The 13,162-nt window shown below is 47.9% G+C and overlaps 1 protein-coding gene across 1 annotated transcript in view; it reads right to left on the bottom strand.

The window, feature by feature from the left end:
* Positions 1-13,162, bottom strand: part of b4galnt4a (beta-1,4-N-acetyl-galactosaminyl transferase 4a) — a gene marked incomplete at both ends in the record, with an annotated part of 347,224 nt that overhangs the window by 243,238 nt on the left and 90,824 nt on the right. The window lies entirely within an intron of this gene.

Here is a 13,162-nt window from a genome sequence, read left to right as displayed (position 1 = left end):
GGGAAAGAGGGAGAGAGAGAGAGAGAGGGAGGTTAATCTCCTGAAGAACAGAGCTGATGGGTCTTGTCACGGTGCAGATGGATTACGGAGCTTGAGGTGTGATGATGACTGCTTGCTTGGCCAGGGGAGAGAGACCAGGATTTAAACCCACTCATAGGTGTGTGTGTGTGTGTGTGTGTGTGTGTGTGTGTGTGTGTGTGTGTGTGTGTGTGTGTGTGTGCGTGCGTGCGTGTGTTTGTGTGTGTGTGTGTGTGTGTGTGTGTGTGTGTGTGTGTGTGTGTGCGTGTGTGTTTGTGTGTGTGTGTGTGTGTGGGTATGTGTGGCACCACAGGGTATTGAGAAATTGTCACGATTCCCATATCTCCATTTCTGCAGGGTAAAACACACACACACACACACACACACACACACACGCACACAGTAACCCAGGCCAATCCCCAGCCCACACAAACAGAATTGACAACAGTACCTGGTGATCAGTGTGTCATCCAGAGGTATACAGTGATTCTGGGCAGGCTTCCATTCAATAGGCCTGGAGGAGCAATTCACATGAAAGGCAATCCATACCCTAGTTCACTGCAATCTCTGTGTTTGTGTGTGTGTGTGTGTGTGTGTGTGTGCCTGTGTAATCCAATGCAATCTCTGCTTTTGTACTGGCACAGCACTATATACTGTAGGCTGCCAGTCGGAGGGCAGTTCAGTGCCTAGCGTTGCCTTGGAGATGCTGCAATAAAAGTCTGCGCTTCGGACGCGTCGTAAAAAACAACAGAGGGTCACTTTATGCGGTCCTGTACACTTTAGGCTGGGAAGGGGTGGTCTGTTAGGGCGCTCTTGAGTGGATCTGAGTGAGGACACACACACACACACACACACACACACACTCTCACTCATGAATTCATAATTTACTGAATTCAGTAAAAAGCTTACAAAACACATACACACACTCAGTTCAAAAAGCATCCTCCTTGTCCAGGCCTCTCTCTCTCTCTCTCTCTCTCTCTCTCTCTCTCTCTCACAAATACACACACACACACACATCTACACACACACACGCACACACACACACACACACACACTCTGTGTGTCTCTGTGGGCCAGCAGAAGCAGAGGGAGGGAGGGGGGGTGATTAAAAGGCTGTGTGCGGAGAGAAAAGGCAGCTATAAACCATAATGAGAGGTAATGGTTTTCCAATACGTCCCCTAAACGCTGAGGGAGCGGCTGAGTGGAGTGGATGGGGACATCTGAGGAACACGGAGGAGAGGAGAGAGGGATGATGGAGGAGGAGAGGAGAGAGGGATGGGTGCACTACCGCAAATCTATCCTCCTGTCTTAATGCAGAGAGAGGGGGGGGGGGGGTAGGAGAGGAGAGAGGGATCGAGGAGGAGAGGAGAGAGGGATGGTGGCACTACTGTGCTAACCCATCGTCCTGTCTTAATGTAGAGAGAGAGAGGGGGGGGGGGGAGAGGTGGGGGGGGGAGAGATGGATGTGGGCACTGCTAATGTACTAAGCTATACTGTCTGTATGCAGATGAGAGAGAAAGGAGACAGAGAGAGGTAGATAGAGAGATAAGCCTATGTTATTTGGGTTATTTGTAATACTCCTGCCATTAATGTGTTAATGTTTAGGATGAATCATAATTTATCTTCTGTCATCACCGCTATTGAATAAGTTATTACATGTTTGCTTCAGCAACGTGAGACAACGTCTTATGGAGCCAATAAAGCTCATTGAATTGACCTGAATTTAATTGAATTAAGAGAGAGAGAGAGAGACAGACAGACAGACAGAGAGAGAGAGAGAGACAGGCAGAGAGAGGAAGAGAGACCCACCACAGATTTATGCACGGCTATATAAAGTTAATGCGCTCTATATTCTCAGAACAATATAAGCAGAGAGAGAGAGAGAGAGAGCGAGAGAGCGAGAGAGAGGGAGCGAGAGAGCGAGAGAGAGAGAGGGAGCGAGAGAGAGAGAGAGAGAATTCAAATTCAAATAAAGCCTTTGCAGAAATGCTTTATCATATGTACCTGCTAGACAAACATTTACTATAGATAAAGCCATGCCAGTCACCATGCCTGGAGTCAGTACACCCCCCCCCCCCCCACACACACACACACACACACATACACACACACACTCCACCAGATCGTTCACCAGCTTCCAATGTCCAAATTCATCACCGCCCTCGCATTCGTCCACCCTGCCCCCTCCACCCGCCAGAATTCTACTGATCTTCCAAAATGGATACCTTAGCTTAGCCTGACCTATCAAACAGTTAGCCTTAGCCTGACCCATCAGGTCGTTGACCGGACCCTCCTCCTACTCTGATCGGTGGTACCTGGACCCCCTGCGAATGAACCGGTCCCTCTAGAACCCGCTCTCAAACCCAGTACACCGCCACTGTAGAACCCAGAACACATCCTCTAGCCCTGGCGCAACTTAACACCACCACGCTGCAATGTTGCATCCCGGCCACTAGAGGGACACGCCCTCCCCTACCACTGGACCTAGAGGAGTCACGTTGTAACCATACCACGAATAATCCTCCCTCTGTAGATCGTCGGTACGCTTTCTCTATGGGAGGGTTCAAACAAGCTTTCCTTTCAGGGAATAGTCAGGCCCCAAACCTCGAAGGCTTTGTACGGCTCAAACTCTTACGGCTCAGACCTCGACAGCCACCACATCCAGCCCCTTCTTTGCTGTGCAGTCACCCCCCTAACCCCCCCCCCCCCGAGCGGTGGTGTCTGAAAGAATAACACAGGAATCCTCAGATGACTCATCCCCTCCATCACAGGAGTGGCAGTGGTGTGTGTGTGTGTGTGGGGGGGGGGGGGGGGGAGAGAGAAAGAGAGAGAAAGAGAGAGAAAGAGAGAGAGAGGGAGAGAGAGAGAGAAGTAGGGATAGATGCTATGCAGATGTATCTTAGAGAGATAGAGAGAGAGGGAGATAAAGAGACAGAGAGAGAGAAAGAGAAAGAGAAAAGAAGGATGCAGATGTATCTTGTGATTATCTTCTCTCTATTCCTCTTACATAAGCACCACAAAGACACTTCAGAGATTTGTTTTCCTGTTATGTCTTTGTTTGGATCTTGTTTCCACATCTTCTCTGTTTCCAGTATAATTGGGCTCATATCAGCTCAGCTAATGCTGCCATCCTTTCATGTCTGCACCATCTGCCGTCACGGAAGAAGAACAGAATACAAAAAGAAAGAAAAAGACCAGATCAGTCCAGCAGAAACAGATTCCCTTTTAACCCACGCCTCCCTCTGTTCCCCCAGGCTCCCACAATGCACAGGGTTATCCATCTTTCGATCTTTGTCAGGTCTGGGGCAGGAGAAAAAAGTTCGCTTAAAAGTTGGCCCTGAAAAAAGGGGCCAAAAAGTTGTACTAAGTTGAGGTAACTTTCGGAGACAGTAGGTGGTAAATATCCCTGGAAGTAAGGTCGCGCTAGACTGGTGTGTCTAGCCTAGTACACTCACCATGAACAGAGAGAGAGAGAGGGAGAGGAGGAGGGGGAGGGGGGGGCAGACAAAGAGAGAGAGAGAGAGAGAGAGAGAGAGAGAGAGAGAATGTCCTCAGTATATCTCGAAATGTCATCCTTTCTATAAGTGAACCCTGTGCACCATCAAAGCTCCTCATGATCAAGGAGGGAGTAAGTGCAGGCGTCTCTGCCCCTGGCGAGAAGCTACAACCCAGCCGCTCTGTCCCCCAGGGCCCCCCCCCTCCACACACACACACACACACACACACACACACACCCCTGTCAAGATCCACAACTGCCTGCTTTGGTCTTTGGTCTATCTGGAAGATATGATGGTCACACTTGGTTACTTTGAGGCTAATGTCCTCTAAGGCCAGACAGTGGACACTCTAATACATCCACATCAATCAGTAAATGAATAAACCGATCGATCGGTTGATCCAGTCAACAGCAGGGTCAGGGTTAGAGTGGATGTCGCTAGGCGCTCTCGATAGGGAAGGTGCCAATCGTGAAGATTGTGTTAACACTAGATGCCCTATCTAAATGCACACACATGTACACACACACACACACAAACACATATAAACTACCTGCAAACCATCATCAGACACAATGTGACACAGTCTGATTGGTCTGCATGTCGGCAACCAATCAAAATGTTCTGACTTTTCTTTTGAAACACAAACTTGCTAGTCAAGCCAAAATACTGCAACGAAATGGTTTGGGTGAGTAATCCCCACTGCTAGTTAACTAGAACACTGCTAGTTAACTAGAACACTACTTCACATTGTTCCTCAGTGTGTCATTGATTTTCAACAACGTCTACACTTATTTACATTTTTCAGAATACAAGTCTGAACATTTGATCGGCTGCCGACTTGTTCCCGGTTTCACCAGCTGCTGTCACATATGAATCATAATCAACAACAACAACAACAACAACAGCAACAACAACCTATCTGGTAGATGCAGGAGTTCAAATAAAGTGTTGTTTTTATTTCACTCCTTCCGTGATTGCTTTGTTGACAGGAAAAGTTGACAGGGTACACAAACCACCCTGAGCAAACGCTCTGGTTCCAGAATAGCAACTACAGAGAGGGGGGGGGAGAAGGAGGAGAGTGAGAGTGAGAGAGAGAGAGAGAGAGAGAGAGAGAAAGACTAACCTTTCAGAATCAAAGACCTGCTCCATCCACAGACTAGGTATACACCCACACGCACACTGCACACACACACGCACACATGCACGTACACTGCACACAAACACACACACTCACAAGCACGCCCACGCACACGTACACGTGCACGCACGCGAACACACACACACACACACACAGACAGGCACAGATAGACAGACAGGCACAGCAGTCATTGCCTACAGAAGCCTAAAGTAGTTCATACCACACACACACACACACACAGACACACATACACACACACACACACACACAGGCACACACACACACACACACACACACACACACACACACACACAGACACACAGGCACTGATGGTGCTAAATGTGTGATTTACTGGGGGAATTAATCAGTGTGTTAGTGTGCTGGGCCAAAGCTAAGCTTTACTTAACATATTCCATAAATAGAGGATATTACAGATTTAAGAGCACCGGAGAGAGAGACAGGGAGGGAGGAAAAACATCACAAGTATAATATATACAGGATATGCAAATAAAGCTCAGGAAAAAATTAAGACACCACTACACTACTTTTTTCTTAAATCAGCATGTATGGCAACCACTCCATTCCAGGGTCTGTTGAATTCCAACACAGGCACACCTCATTCTCCTTAGTGAGCTACTGATTAGGTACAAGGAGAAGTATAAAAACCAACTGCTGTGGTCATCACTCTCCTCTTGCAATAGGACCAACTGGATGGCAAAAACAGTGCTAGTAGTACCTCAGAAGTAATTGGAATCCAAAAAAGAACTATTGACCATGCCAAAATAGTTGGAAAGAAAGGTTTTGAGTGAGGAAAAGAAGGGTTCAATTCTGGATTTCCTGGCAGGGGGATACAGTGAGCGTCAGGTTGCTTCCATCCTTAACATTTCAAAGACGGCGGTTGGTAAGAACAAGGTCAAGCAGCAGACATTGGGTACAACGACGCTACAGACTGGCAGATTTGGAATTTGGGGTTTCCGGTTGGCGATGTAAGAGCAAAGACGTCGAAAACAGGTCTCCCGATTACATTGCAAATTGCGCTACTAAAACAACATCAAACCTCTACAAAATTGTCACAGCTCATTATGAGTATCCTAGGCACTTTTTGATGTCAAAATGAGCAACTCAAACTCTAATAAGAAACCCAGCGCACAGACCCCCGCGGCAACACGAGCTAACTTTAGCATAGCAAGCAAACTGTCAGCCATGGCTGCAGCCTCGGAGGATAGCAACGTTGCTAAAGGTAGCCTACCTGCTGCTGAAAACATCTCCATGACGCAGCTGGTGGCCGAGCTGGCGAAGCAGAGAGCCGGACTGAAGGAAGATGTCTCTCAGCTGATCCAAGTATCCTTAAAGCCTCTTGAAACTGCTGTGGATGCCCTCCGGGACACGGTCGGCTCATTCCAAGCCCGCCTCATAGCTACAGAGACTATTGCCGGAGAGAACTTTGAACGACTGACCACGGCTGAAGCTACAATCAAAACTCTCCAGACCCAGAATCAAGTCTTGCTGGACCATGTAGACGACATCGAAAACAGGTCACGCAGATCCAACTTGAGGATAGTGAACATCCCGGAGGGCAGCGAGAACGGCAAGGACCCGGTTACGTTCATCTCTGAGCTCCTGGTAGACTGCATGTGTTCACCGAGCCGCCTGAGCTGGAGAGAGCCCACCGATCACTTGCCCCAAAACGGGACGGGAAACCAGCGAGACCGTTCATCGTGCGCTTTCTTCGCTTTCAGCAAAAAGAGGCAGCCCTGCGGTGGTCCAGGAACCATGAGGTGCAGTTCCGGGGTCCCCTCTGAGGTTTTACCCCGACTTAAGCTCCGCACTGGCGAGGAAACGCGCCGCCTACAACGGCATGAAACAGGCACTCTACCAGAAGGGAGTACGGTTCCGTCTGATGCACCCCGCACGTCTGGTGGTAACCTTCGAGTCACAAACTTTCACATTCGACTCACCTGAAGATGCCCAGGAGTTTTACAAACGTCGGGTAGCAAAGGAGTGACAAGATGACTCTGTCTGGAGGCATTCATATTGAGTGAAAAGACCCATGCAGGCGAGTTTGGCGTGCGGGACTTCACACAGTCTCGCTATTACTGTCTGAAATGGGAACCCGCTTCCAGGTACATTATTCTTCTCCCTGCCTTTTTTTCTGCAATATACACGTTGGGATTCGTTTGGTTTAAACAAGTTTATCGTTGTTTCGAGTCATTTTAGCTGTACACATCAGCAGTGTAATAGCCCATGTTAATGTTCGCTTTTGGACTGACACTAACGAAACAACTAATGTATTATCCCAACCTGTAAATTTACATTTGTTAATGTGCTGGGTAATTTATTTTATGTAGTGGTATTATGGTTGTATAGTATATGGTAGGCTACATTGTATTGTAGTAATTATATTATTGCTATGTTTAATATTGCCTATATATACAGATCTGTTTCTATTATTTTATTCGTTTTCCCTCTTTCGACATCTTTACTATATGTTTTTGTAGTGATGTTACTACCTATACAAATTGATCGGGAGTTCCTCGAGTGAAAATAGGGTTAATGGGAATAGGCCTACACTCGCGGAAGACTAACGAAGATTTGGTGAGCCTGCAGTTTGCCTCAATTGGGGAGGCAAACATAGGCAATGTTTATGTTATTTTTTTCTATGTTGTATTGTTATCTAGGGTAATCTGGGATTTTGTTTGGGTTAATAGGGTATTGGGTGTGTGCATCCCTGGTCATTTTTGCAGTTGTAATTGTTTGTTTTCAACATTTTACTATACTTTATAAGTGGAGGTACCTTTTTACTTGCTATACGTGTTTTTTCCAGTAAGTGCTGGGCTGTGATATGGCAGAACATATATTTCTTTATAAGTATTACCAACAAATTTCATAGATTATAAACAGGACACAGAATAGTAGTCAGACTGCAGGGGGGGCGAATACAATATTTATTTCATGGAATGTTAAAGGTTTGAATGGACCTGAATATTTGCACATCTTAAACTTTTAAAGTGGGAAATTGCTTTCTTACAAGAAACACATTTGATGGTTAGAGATCATAGTAGACTTAAAAAATCAGGGGTTGGCCAAATCTTTCATTCAGACTTTAATTCCAGATCACGTGGCACAGCAATCATAATCCACAAGAAAACACTATTCAACGCCACTGATATTATGTATATCTGACCCACACGGCCGTTTTATCATTGTCTCAGGGTCCCTCTACCATAAACCTGTAGTTTTGGTCAATGTGTATGCACCCAATTGGGACGACGAGAAATTCATGGAAAAGGTCATTTCATCTATACCTGACCTAAACTCACGCTGCCTTATTTTTGGTGGCGATCTAAACTGCATGATTAATCCTTCCTTAGACCGTTCCAACCCAAAATCAAAGAAACCCTCCAAGATGGCTAAAATGTTGTCAGCGTTCATGGACCAAATTGGATGTGTCGCATGGCGCTTCCAATTCCCTCACGATAAAAAATTCTCTTTTTTTCACACGTCCACCATTCGTATAGCAGAATTGATTACTTCTTTATAGACAGAACATTACTTCCCTTTGTCAAAAACGTAGAATATTCAACCATAATTGAATCTGACCATGCCCCAGTACCAGGGGCGTGTCCAGGGGCTCGTGCCACCCCTGAAATCTGATTGGCCACCCTAGGTGCCACCCTGATTGATTGGCTATCTGCCTAGTCACTCAGAGCAGATGCCACTTCGCGCCACGAGACGAACTTTTCGAACAGAACACATTTGATCAGCGGTGAGGTGTGCTGGTCTTGGCGCTCCTGAAGAAATGTGAGTACCATTAATAATGTTAGACTTTTGCATAGCTACATATAGGCTACGGTGTTGTGCTAGTGGTTAAAACATTTTGCTTCACTTGGAATCAGAGTTTAGGATAAAATTCGCTTTGCTCTGCGTTGTTTGGAGCTGTGAGAACGCACATTCGAAGTCACTCCCGGAGCAAACAACCAACACATGCTCCGACGCTTGAAAAGGGTGGTTTCGCTCCGATTAGAAACGACGCATCGAGGCTGTCCATAGGAAAACAACAGCGCATGCGTGTTGATCTGGATAAGAGCGGGACGAACGGGCAGTTTTCTATTTTCCTGACCAATCAACTACCACGTCTGTTGCTTCAATTGCCTATGTTACTTTGTTTACATAAAGGGCTGTGAGAACGCAAACTCATCCGCTTGTTCTGGGTCATGATTCAGATTTTCATGTAAGAACATGACCTTAGTAGCCCAATTAAAGTATACAATGGGGAGTGGAGACAGAAATGGTAATAAAAAGCACAAAATGGTGTGTACAAATTCACCAGAATGCAGGGAATTAAGTGTTAAATTCTCAAAATTGTGCCACCCATGCATAACAAGGTGCCCCACCTGGGCCACCCCAGTGAAAAAGGTCTGGACACGCCACTGCCCAGTACTATTGGATCTGTCCTTCCCACTTAACTACTCTGACCGCGCTCCATGGAGACTTGATACCACACTACTAACAGATAAAGAATTCTGCCAAATGATTTCAACTGCCATAGACAATTTCTTGGAAACCAATAGGGACGACACTGTTTCTCCCTCCCTGCTCTGGCAGACCCTTAAAGTAGTAATAAGGGGGGACATTATTGCATACACATCTAGGTTGAACAAAGCTAGGAGGCAAGAACAGGAGCAACTTCTCAACTCAATGATTGACATAGATCATCAATACTCTGACTCTCCCACCCCGGAGCTTTACAAAAATAAGCTGAATCTCAAAGCCAAATATGAGTTATTAACATCCGATAAGACAGAACGTATGTTGCTGAAATCACGAGGCTTTGTTTATGAGCATGGGGAAAAGGCTGGTAGAATGTTAGCGCATCAATTAAAATGTAAATCCTCTGACCAACAGATTCCACAAATTAAAAGAGAAAATGGGGAGCTTACAACTGACCCCCTCGAAATCAATCACTTCTGAGGCACCCAATGATGCAACATATGCAACAATATGCAACATTTCTTAACAAATTTAAATGCCCCTGTTATGAATGAATGAATGAATGAATGAATGGACTTTATTGTCATTGCTACAGTACAGGTACCAAACAACGAAATTAAGGAGGGGTGGCTCCCCTGGTGTTAGGAAAGAAAAAAAAAGAAAAAAACTTTTAAAAAAAATCACAAGAAGGGAAGGAGCTGGTTTACATAAATAAAGGCTATGTACACTATCCACTATACTATACTGTACAGATAGACGACTAGGGTTGTCATATTGCACAGTAGTGTTATTTCACATTTATTTAAAGTGTCGCAGTTTGCAGGCTTGAAATGTACATGTTTGTGCCTCAGCACTACACCTGATTTTTTCAGTCCAGCAGCTGCCATCAATCCGTCCAGACTGTCCAGGGCCCAGAACCTAGGTCTTTGCTGTGTTCAGGGCCTGGACGGCCCTGTGGTAGAAGCTGTTCTTCAGTCTGTTTGTCCTTGCGCCCAAGGTCCTGAACCGCCTTTTCGAGGGCAGCCTGGTAAAGTGTTCGTACCCAGGGTGGGTCGGGTCCCTGGAGATCTTGGAGGCCTTCCTGAGACAGCGTGTGTTGTACAGCTCTTCCAGAGAGGGGAGGGGGGCGCCGGTGATCTTCTGTGCTGTTCTCACGACTCTCTGTAGCGCATTTCTCTCCGCTGTTGTGCAGCTGGAGAACCAGTTGCAGATGCCGTAGGTGAGGATGCTCTCCACTGCGCCGCGGTAGAAGGTCACCAGTATCTCCTGCTTGCTGTGTTCCTTCCTGAGGACTCTCAGGGTGTATAGCCGCTGTTGTGCCTTCTTGATGGTGGCTTTTGTGTTGTCCTTCCAGGTCAGGTCATCCCGCATGTGCATCCCCAGGAATCAGAGGGTTGAGACTCTCTCCACGCTCTCTCCGTCGATGAGCAGGGGCTGGATCTCGGACCTTTTCCTCCTGAAGTCTACGATGATTTCCTGGGTCTTTGACTTGTTCAGCAGCAGGTTGTTAACCTTGCACAGCTTGCTCAGTTGCTCTACCTCATCCCTGTACGCCGCCTCGTCCCCCCCCGAGATGCATCCCACCACGGTGGTGTCGTCTGCAAACTTTACGATGGAGTTGCTGGGGTGGACGGGGGTGAAGTCGTAGGTGTAGAGGTTGTAGAGGATGGGGTTTAGCACGCAGCCCTGGGGGGACCCAGTGCTGAGTCTGAGGGCTGTGGAGGTGTGGGAGCCCACCCGCACCCTCTGGGGGCGGTCAGACAGGAAGTCCTTGATCCATGCACATATAGAGTGTGATAGTCCCAGGTCTAGTAGTTTGGTCACTAGCCTGTCTGGAAGGATGGTGTTGAAGGCAGAGCTGAAGTCCACAAAGAGCAGTCTCGCGTAGCTGTTTCCCCTCTCCAGGTGGGATAGAGTGGAGTGGAGAGTCGTCACGATGGCGTCCTCTGTGGACCTGTGGGCTCTGTAGGCGAACTGGTATGGATCCAGGTTGGGCGGGAGGCGTGTGACTATGTGGGCCCGGACTAGTTTCTCGAAGCACTTCATGATGATTGGTGTGAGTGCCACCGGGCGGTAGTCGTTTAGGCAGCTCACAGTGCTTTTTTTCGGGACTGGGATGATAGTTGAGGTTTTCAGGCAGGGTGGGATGGTGGCCTGGGACAGGGACTGGTTGAAGATGTTGGTGAAAACCCCGGCCAGCTGGTCGGCGCAGTCCCTCAGCACCCGTCCCAGGACGCCATCCGGCCCTGAGGCTTTCCTGGGGTCCACCGCCTTCAGCACATGTCTCACTTCATGCTCTGTGAGGGTGAGGCTGCTGAGAGCTGGAGAGAGTGGTGTTTGTGTTGTGGTTACCTCCGTTCGCCCCTCGTCGAACCGGGCGTAGAAGGAGTTCAGCTTTTCCGCCAGCAGGGGGTCGTCCTCCGCGGCTGTGAGCCTGTTGGCTCTGAAGTTTGTCATGTGCTGAACCCCCTGCCACACCCGCCTGGAGTCGTTGCTCAGGAAGCATTCCTCAATCTTCTCTCTGTGGTCTGCCTTGGCCTCCCGGATGCCGCGCTTTAGGTTAGACCTGGTGGTGCTGTACAGCAGTGTGCCCTTCCCTGAGAAGGCGTTGTCCCTCTCCTTGAGCAGTTTTTGGACCTTCCCAGTCATCCATGGCTTCGTGTTGGGGTAGACCCGGACCCGTTTGTCTACGGTGGCTGAGTTGGTGCAGTTCACTATGTGGTTCAGAACCGACGACGTGAACTGTTCCAGGTCCTCATGCTCATATTCCTGCCATGAGGTGTCATTCAGGCAGATCTGCAGTGGAGCGGACCCTGCTGGCCAGGTTCTGACAGTCTTAGTGGTGATGGGAGCACTTTTCCTCATGGGAGTGTAGGCTGGGATCAGGAGGATTGACACATGGTCAGACATGCCTAGATGAGCTAGCGGTCTAGCCCTGTAAGCAAGCTTGATGTTGGTGTATACCTTATCCAGTGTTTTTTCTCCTCTTGTTGCACATTTAACATGCTGATAGAACTTCGGTAGTACTACCTTCAGGTCAGCATGATTGAAATCTCCCGCGATGATGTGTACGGCTTGAGGATCCGCGCTCAGTCCACTACTGATGACGTCATGTAGCCGCGCCAATGCTAAGCTACCAACCGCGCTAGGCGGTATGTAAACACATGTAATGTACACTGCGTTGAATTCCCTCGGGAGGTATGTGGGTCGGCATTTAACAGTCAAGTATTCCAGGTCTGGGGAGCAGTGGCTACTTACAGTTTTTGTGTTTAAGCACCAGCTGTCCTTCGTAGATATAATGAGGCCGCCTCCGCGTCACTAAGCAGCGTCCTGTCCGCACGGTGTAAAGTCCTTCCTTCCAGCCCGACAGCCGAGTCCAAGATGGTGTCATTGAGCCAGGTCTCTGTGAGAATAATCACACAGCTGTCCCCCACGGTGTAGTTTGTGGCTACCTGCAGTCTCAGTTCGTCCATCTTGTTAGCCAGAGACCTGACGTTGGATAGGAATATACTCGGCAAAGCAGGCTTATCCGGGCTCCTCTTTAGCCTAGCTAGCAGGCCTCCCCTTCGTCCTCGGCGTTGCTTACGGTATCGACGCCGACGTTTGCGCCTGAGGGCTGGGACCGCGTACCATTGTTCTCCCGGCGACCGAGCGATCTCGAATGGAATCTTTTGTTGTTTCAAGAATTCCGTTGTTACAGTCTTCTCGTTTTGCGCACCAACTTCTAGTAAGTCTAGTCTGCTGTAGGTACTATTTACACAGCCGTTCCCTATGAGGATTAAAATAAAAATGTACATACAAATGTACTTAGAGACACTTAAAAGCACCGATTTTGAGAGCTCCCCCAGCCTCGCGTCCGTGCGCGCCGCCATCTTGGAATATACAGTGTGCAATTTAAGGTCCTGCATCGAATTCACCTTTCCAAATCTAGGCTAGCCAGAATCTATCCTAACGTAGATGAGAATTGTAGCAGATGTCATAACGCTCCGGCAACGCTAACACACATGTTTTGGTC

The sequence above is a fragment of the Nansenia antarctica genome, assembly GCF_963989245.1.
Source record: "Nansenia antarctica genome assembly, chromosome: 14".
NCBI classification, from domain to species: Eukaryota; Metazoa; Chordata; class Actinopteri; order Argentiniformes; family Microstomatidae; genus Nansenia; species Nansenia antarctica.
Note: the sequence above shows the minus strand (reverse complement) of the source record. Positions and strands in the feature narration are given on the sequence as shown.